Below are 7,778 nucleotides of genomic sequence, written 5' to 3'. Positions count from 1 at the left end.
AAAACAGTTAAGGACTCTATTCCATTCACTGTAGTGCCAAAGAAGATGAAATATTTGGGAGTTTATCTAACAAAGGACGTGAAAGATCTCTATAAAGAGAACTATGAAACTCTAAGAAAAGAAATAGCTGAAAATTTTAACAAAAGGAAAAACATACCATGCTCATGGCTGGGAAGAATCAACATTGTTAAAATGTCCATACTACCCAAAGCAATATACGATTTTAATGCAATCCCTATTAAAGCTCCATTGTTGTTCTTTAAAGCTCTTGAAAAAATAATACTTCATTTTATAAGGACTCAGAAAAAAAACCTCAAATATCCAAGACATTACTCAGAAATAAAACAAAGCAGGAGGAATCACGCTACCAGACCTCAGACTATACTATAAATCGATCACAATCAAAACAGAATGGTACTGGCACAAATACAGAGAAGTAGATGTCTGGAACAGAATAGAGAACCAAGAGATGAATCCAGCTACTTACCGTTATTTGATCTTTGACAAGCCAATTAAAAACATTCAGTGGGGAAAAGATTCCCTATTGAACAAATGGCACTGGGTGAACTGGCTGGCAACCTGTAGAAGACTGAAACTGGACCCACACCTCTCACCATTAACTAAGATAGACTCTCACTGGATTAAAGATTTAAACCTAAGACATGAAACTATAAAAATACTAGAAGAGAGTGCAGGGAAAACCTTGAAGAAATTGGGTTGGGCGAGTTTTTTATGAGAAGGACCCCCCAGGCAATTGAAGCTGCTTCAAAAATACACTATTGGGACTTGATCAAACTAAAAAGCTTCTGCACAGCCAAGAACACAGTAAGTAAAGCAAACAAACAGCCCTCAGAATGGGAGAAGATATTTGCAGGTTATGTCTCCGACAAAGGTTTAATAACCAGAATCCACAGAGAACTCAAACGCATTGGCAAGAAAAGAACAAGGGATCCCATCACAGGCTGGGCAAGGGATTTGAAGAGAAACTTCTCTGAAGAAGACAGGCGCACGGCCTACAGACATATGAAAAAATGCTCATCATCTTTAATCATCAGAGAAATGCAAATCAAAACTACTTTGAGATATCATCTAACTCCACTGAGACTAGCCTATATCACAAAATCCCAAGACCAGAGATGTTGGTGTGGATGTGGAGAAAAGGGAACACTTTTGCACTGCTGGTGGGAATGCAAATTAATACATTCCTTTTGGAAAGAGATATGGAGAACACTTAGAGATCTAAAAATAGATCTGCCATTCAATCCTGTAATCCCTCTACTGGGCATATACCCAGAAGACCAAAAATCACAATATAACAAAGATATTTGTACCAGAATGTTTATTGCAGCCCAATTCATAATTGCTAAGTCATGGAAAAAGCCTAAGTGCCCATCGATCCACGAATGGATTAATAAATTGTGGTATATGTACACCATGGAATATTATGCAGCCTTAAACAAAGATGGAGACTTTACCTCTTTCATGTTTACATGGATGGAGCTGGAACATATTCTTCTTAGTAAAATGTCTCAAGAATGGAAGAAAAAGTACCCAATGTACTCACCCTTATTATGAAACTAATGTAGGACCTTCACATGAAAGCTATAACCCAGTTACAACCTAAGAATAGGGAGAAGGGGGAAAGGGAGGGGAGGGAGGGGGGAGGTAGGTGGAGGGAGGGGGATTAATGGGATTACACCTGCGGTGCATCTTACAAGGGTATATGTGAATCCTAGTAAATGTGGAATGTAAAGGTCTTAGCAAAATAACTAAGAATATGCTATGAAAGCTATGTTAACTAGTGTGATGAACATGTGTCAAACGATCTATGAACCAAGTGTATGGTGCCCCATGATCATATTAATGTACACAGCTATGATTTAATAAAAATAAAAATAAAAAACCAGCATGGTACTGGCACAAATACAGAGAAGTAGATGTCTGGAACAGAATAGAGAACCAAGAGATGAATCCAGCTACTTACCGTTATTTGATCTTTGACAAGCCAATTAAAAACATTCAGTGGGGAAAAGATTCCCTATTGAACAAATGGTGCTGGGTGAACTGGCTGGCAACCTGTAGAAGACTGAAACTGGACCCCACCTTTCACCATTAACTAAGATAGACTCTCACTGGATTAAAGATTTAAACTTAAGACATGAAACTATAAAAATACTAGAAGAGAGTGCAGGGAAAACCTTGAAGAAATTGGTCTGGGCAAGTATTTTATGAGGAGGACCCCCCGGGCAATTGAAGCAGCTTCAAAAATACACTACTGGCACCTGATCAAACTAAAAAGCTTCTGCACAGCCAAGAACACAGTAAGTAAAGCAAGCAGACAGACCTCAGAATGGGAGAAGATATTTGCAGGTTATGTCTCTGACAAAGGTTTAATAACCAGAATCCACAGAGAACTCAAATGTATAAGCAAGAAAAGAACAAGTGATCCCATTGCAGGCTGGGCATGGGACTTGAAGAGAAACTTCTCTGAAAAAGACAGGCGCACGGCCTACAGACATATGAAAAAATGTTCATCATCTTTAATCATCAGAGAAATGCAAATCAAAACTACTTTGAGATATCATCTAACTCCAGTAAGATTAGCCCATATCACAAAATCCCAAGACCAGAGATGTTGGCGTGGATGTGGAGAAAAGGGAACACTTCTACACTGCTGGTGGGAACGAAATTAATACATTCCTTTTGGAAAGATGTTTGGAGAACACTTAAAGATCTAAAAATAGATCTGCCATTCAATCCTATAATTCGTCCTCCAAGTATATACCCAGAAGACCAAAAATCACATCATAACAAAGATATTTGTACCAGAATGTTTATTGCAGCTCAATTCATAATTGCTAAGTCATGGAAAAAGCCCAAGTGCCCATCGATCCACGAATGGATTAATAAATTGTGGTATATGTACACCATGGAATATTATGCAGCCTTAAACAAAGATGGAGACTTTATCTCTTTCATGTTTACATGGATGGAGCTGGAACATATTCTTCTTAGTAAAGTATCTCAAAAATGGAAGAAAAAGTATCCAATGTACTCAGCCCTACTATGAAACTAATTTATGGCTTTCACATGAAAGCTATAACCCAGTTATAACCTAAGAATAGGGGGAAGTGGGAGCGGGAGGGAAGGGAGGGGGGAAGATGGGCAGAGGGAGGGTGATAGTGGGATTACAATTGTGGTGCATCTTGCAAGGGTACATGTGAAACTTAGTAATTGTAGAATATAAATATCTTAACACAATAACTAAGAAAATGCCAGGAAGGCTATGTTAACCAGTGTGATGAAAATGTGTCAAATGGTCTATAAAACCAGTGTATGGTGCCCCATGATCGCATTAATGCACACAGCTATGATTTAATAATAATAAGGATAAAATAAGAACAAAATGTTTAAAGATATGTGAAATGTAGGCCAAGTACAGTTGCTCAGGCCTATAATCCCAGCACTTTGAGAGGCTGAAGCAGGAGGTCATTGACCTCCAAAAAAACACAACATTCAAGATATGTAGAATACACACATAATTAGAAAAATTATGAAAGGAAAAAAGTAGAGATATAGAGCCAGGAATAAGAACAAAACTACTCACCACAGTAACCAAGCTTCTTGCTACAGATGGGCTACAAATTTTACTCAAAACTTCTCAGTGGCCAGCGTGGAAAGAATTAACACTTCCATGTTCATAGATAAAATTTAGAGTGTTGATTGGACATAGACAGAAAACCTATGGAGAAGAAGGCAGTTATCAGAGACTGAGTTTCTTCCAGAGTCCTTCAGTATAAACAACTCTTTGTTGATTCTGATACGATATTGTGCACCCAACTCCTTTTGCCTCACTTAATCCTAGAGTAGACTTTAAGACATCAATCTCTCCCCTAGTTAACTGCCCCCTACTCAAGACTGTTTTCCTCTGCTAGAGCCTACCTACAGCTGGTCACTTCTTTAGCTGGATATAGATGCAGATGCCACACACTGGGAGAGAGCCTCATTATTAATTCATTATTCAATCAATCCTAGTTTTGTTTCAAAACATTTTGACTTCTCCCCTGTTTCATGGTCTTTTATAGATGAAACCATTGATAAAAATTTCCATCAAGAAATCCATAACTTTTTAATAAAACTATTTTATATAAACCTCATCATTCCTGTTAAATAACTTAGGTGATAATATAATTGAAACAAATTCTAACTATTTAGCAGAAATAGGCCAGTTCTCCTTTCTCTTTTTGCAATGAATTGAGAAAATACTTAGGCAGTTATTGGCAGAATTTTCTTTAATGTTTTCTTCTTCATCTCTGAGTGACACTGAGCCTACACATTAGAATGTGTGTTTTCAATGACTGGCCTTGTGATGTAGATAGGCACTTAGGGTTTCCTGTAGCATGTACCCTTGTACGTCTTACTTAACCTCTTTCCCAGACTTACCTACCTCCCTGAAATAAAAGTGATTAAATTCCTATCTTACAATGTGGCAGTAAGAACTAAAAGAAATAATTTGTACAAAGATCCCTTCTGTAAAGTTAAATGAATAAATAGAGTGAACCCATCAGAAGGGAACAAAATTAAGTTTGGTAATATCATCCTTCAAAAAAGGTGTGAGGAGATAGGTGCCCTGTTACCTCACTGACTAACCATTCTGTCGAAGCAGCCATTCAACGTCTTTTCTCTGCCAGATAAATCACTTATAAGCATGTACAAGCATGAGTATCACAATACTGTTTGTAATAAATTGGCAAAAACCGAAAACTACCTAAACGTCCATCAGTGGGAAAGCAGTACCTCAATTTGAGTATATTGATTCTATGAAACAATTAAGACTGAGGTAGATCTATATTTACTAACACAGGAAGAGGGCCAAGTAATAATTGAATTTTTTAAAAAAGCAACATGTAGAATCATCATTCAGTATGAGACTATTTATGAAATACACACAGAACTGCCCAAAGCAGTGTTATATATTTTCTTTTCTTTCTTTTTTTTTTTTTAGAGACGGAGTCTCACTTTATCACCCTCTGCAGAGTACGTGGCGTCACAGCTCACAGCAACCTCCAACTCCTGGGCTTTGGCGATTCTCTTGCCTCAGCCTCCCAAGTAGCTGGGACTACAGGCGCCCGCCACAACGCCCGGCCATTTTTTTGTTGCAGTTTGGCGGGGGCTGGGGTTTATTTATGAATGTTAATGTGCGGAAGGAGTAGAAATCTCTTACCAACATGTAATGGTCATTACTCTTGGTGAGTGTTGAGAAAGACAGACATTAAGGGTCACAGGCTACCTTACCTGTAGTGTTGGATTTTGTTTTAAACAAGGAATCTGTGTCTATGTTACCAAATCAAAATCTAATTTTTAAAAATGGCTGTGCACAATTCCTGGCATGTTATAGACTTTTAACAAGTGGTATTTTCCTTCCAATGGCATAAAATCTCTAAATTATCTGCCAGATGAATTTGGATTTATTTATGCATTTATTAAACAAATACTTACTGAGCACATGTCCTGTGCTTTGGGGAAAGAGTAGAGAGGAGTTTAGACAAGGATGTTAACAACCTGGGGAGAAGATAGTTAAGCACAAAATAAAATAAAATAATTAAATCTCATGTGTGCTGGAAGATGAAATAGAGGATTCTGCAGAAGACTGCTTATTCTAGTCTGGTGAAGTTGAGGAGTGAGGAGAGTTTTACAAAGACATTTTCAGTGTAAGTCTTAGACTGCCAATGATTCAATTGGTCAGAGACCAGATCACACATAAGAATTACAAGTTGGGGTCTGCCATGTTCCCCGGCGGCACCGCTTGGCTCTGGTAGTTGCCGCCCCCGCCCGGCCTAGAGCCTCGCGGAGCCCCGGGCCCAGCCTGGCCGCCCTGGAGCTGGCCCGGGCTGCACCGTCCCCACCCCCACCCCTGCTGCCCCCTCCTGGGGCTGACCGCGTTGTTAAAGCTGTCCCTTTTCCTCCAACACATCGCTTGACATCTGAAGAAGTATTTGATATGGATGGGATACCCAGGGTTGATGTTCTGAAGAACTACTTAGTAAAAGAAGGTCGGGTAGATGAAGAAATTGCACTAAGAATTATCATGAGGGTGCTGCCATCCTTCGGAGAGAGAAAACCACGATAGAAGTAGAAGCTCCAATTACAGTGTGTGGTGACATCCATGGCCAATTTTTTGATCTGATAAAACTTTTTGAAGTAGGAGGATCACCTGCTAATACACCATACCTTTTTCTTGGTGATCATGTGGACAGAGGTTATTTTCGTATAGAGTGTGTCTTATATTAATGGGTTCTGAAGATTCTATACTCAAGCATATTATTTCTTCTGAGAGGCAACCATGAATGCAGACACCTTACTGAATATTTTACCTTTAAGCAGGAATGTAAAATTAAATATTCAGAAAGAGTCTATGAAGCTTGTATGGAAGCTTTTGATAGCCTTCCTCTTGCTGCACTTTTAAACCAACAGTTTCTTTGTGTTCATGGTGGACTTTCACCAGAAATACATACACTGGATGACATTAGATTAGATAGATTCAAAGAGCCACCTGCGTTTGGACCAATGTGTGACTTGCTATGGTCCAATCCTTCTGAAGATTTTGGAAATGAAAAATCACAGGAACATTTCAGTCACAATACTGTTCGAGGATGTTCTTGTTTTTATAACTATGCAGCAGTGTGTGAATTTTTACAAAACAATGTTATTGATTATTAGAGCTCATGAAGCTCAAGATGCAGTCTATAGAATGTACAGTAAAAGTCAAACTACAGGGTTCCCTTCATCAATAACAATTTTTTTGGCACCTAATTACTTAGCTATCTACAATAATAAAGCTGCTGTATTAAAGTATGAAAATAACGTGATGAATATTCAACAGTTTAACTGTTCTCCACATCCATACTGGTTACCCAATTTTATGGATGTCTTCATATGGTCTTTACCATTTGTAGGAGAAAAGGTAACAGAAATGTTGGTAAATGTTCTGAGTATTTGCTCTGATGATGAACTGAGGAGGAACTGATGACTGAAGGTGAAGACCAGTGTGATGTAGGTTTAGCTGCAGCCCGGAAAGAAATCATAAGAAACAAAATTTGAGCAATTGGCAAGATGGCAAGAGTCTTCCCTGTTCTCAGGGAGGAGAGTGAAAGTGTGCTGACACTCAAGGGCTTGACTCCCCCAGGGATGTTGCCTAGTGGAGTTTTGGCTGGAGGACGGCAGACCCTACAAAGTGCCACAGTTGAGGCTATTGAGGCTGAAAAAGCAACACAAGGATTCTCTCCACCACACAGAATCTGCAGTTTTGAAGAGGCAAAGGGTTTGGATAGGATCAATGAGAGAATGCCACCCCGGAAAGATGCTGTACAGCAAGATGGTTTCAATTCTCTGAACACCACACATGCCACTGAGTTCTCTCTTATTTGAACACACACGGGACTGGCTACCATAGTGCCCAGTGACCCACGGCTTCCCAAGGACTCTCACATCTCGGGCTCCAAATGGACAGACCACCCCAGGAGCTGCAGGGGTTGGCCAAGCTGACTGTAAATGTCACAGTCCCTCTGAAGAAACCATTGTGCTTTTGAAACCCCAGCCCCCTTCCTGGATGGAGGCTTGAGGGCCCTGGGACATGTTGTGCTGTCTGATAAGATTGGGTCATTGCTGCCAAGGTGGAGAGCAGTGAGCAAGGGGCTTGGGGCAATTTCCAGTGGAGGGCATCTACACCTCCATTTATGCTTGTGGTTCACACATTTAAGTTTACAAATGAGATCCCC

At 39.6% G+C, this 7,778-nt stretch overlaps 1 pseudogene; it reads left to right on the top strand.

The window, feature by feature from the left end:
• Nucleotides 1–4,708: 4,708 nt before the first annotated feature.
• Nucleotides 4,709–7,428, top strand: LOC128564294 (serine/threonine-protein phosphatase 2B catalytic subunit beta isoform-like; annotated as a pseudogene).
• Nucleotides 7,429–7,778: the final 350 nt, after the last annotated feature.

This window comes from Nycticebus coucang, chromosome 14 (genome assembly GCF_027406575.1).
Source record: "Nycticebus coucang isolate mNycCou1 chromosome 14, mNycCou1.pri, whole genome shotgun sequence".
NCBI classification, from domain to species: Eukaryota; Metazoa; Chordata; class Mammalia; order Primates; family Lorisidae; genus Nycticebus; species Nycticebus coucang.
This window is presented reverse-complemented; position numbering and strand designations above follow the sequence as displayed.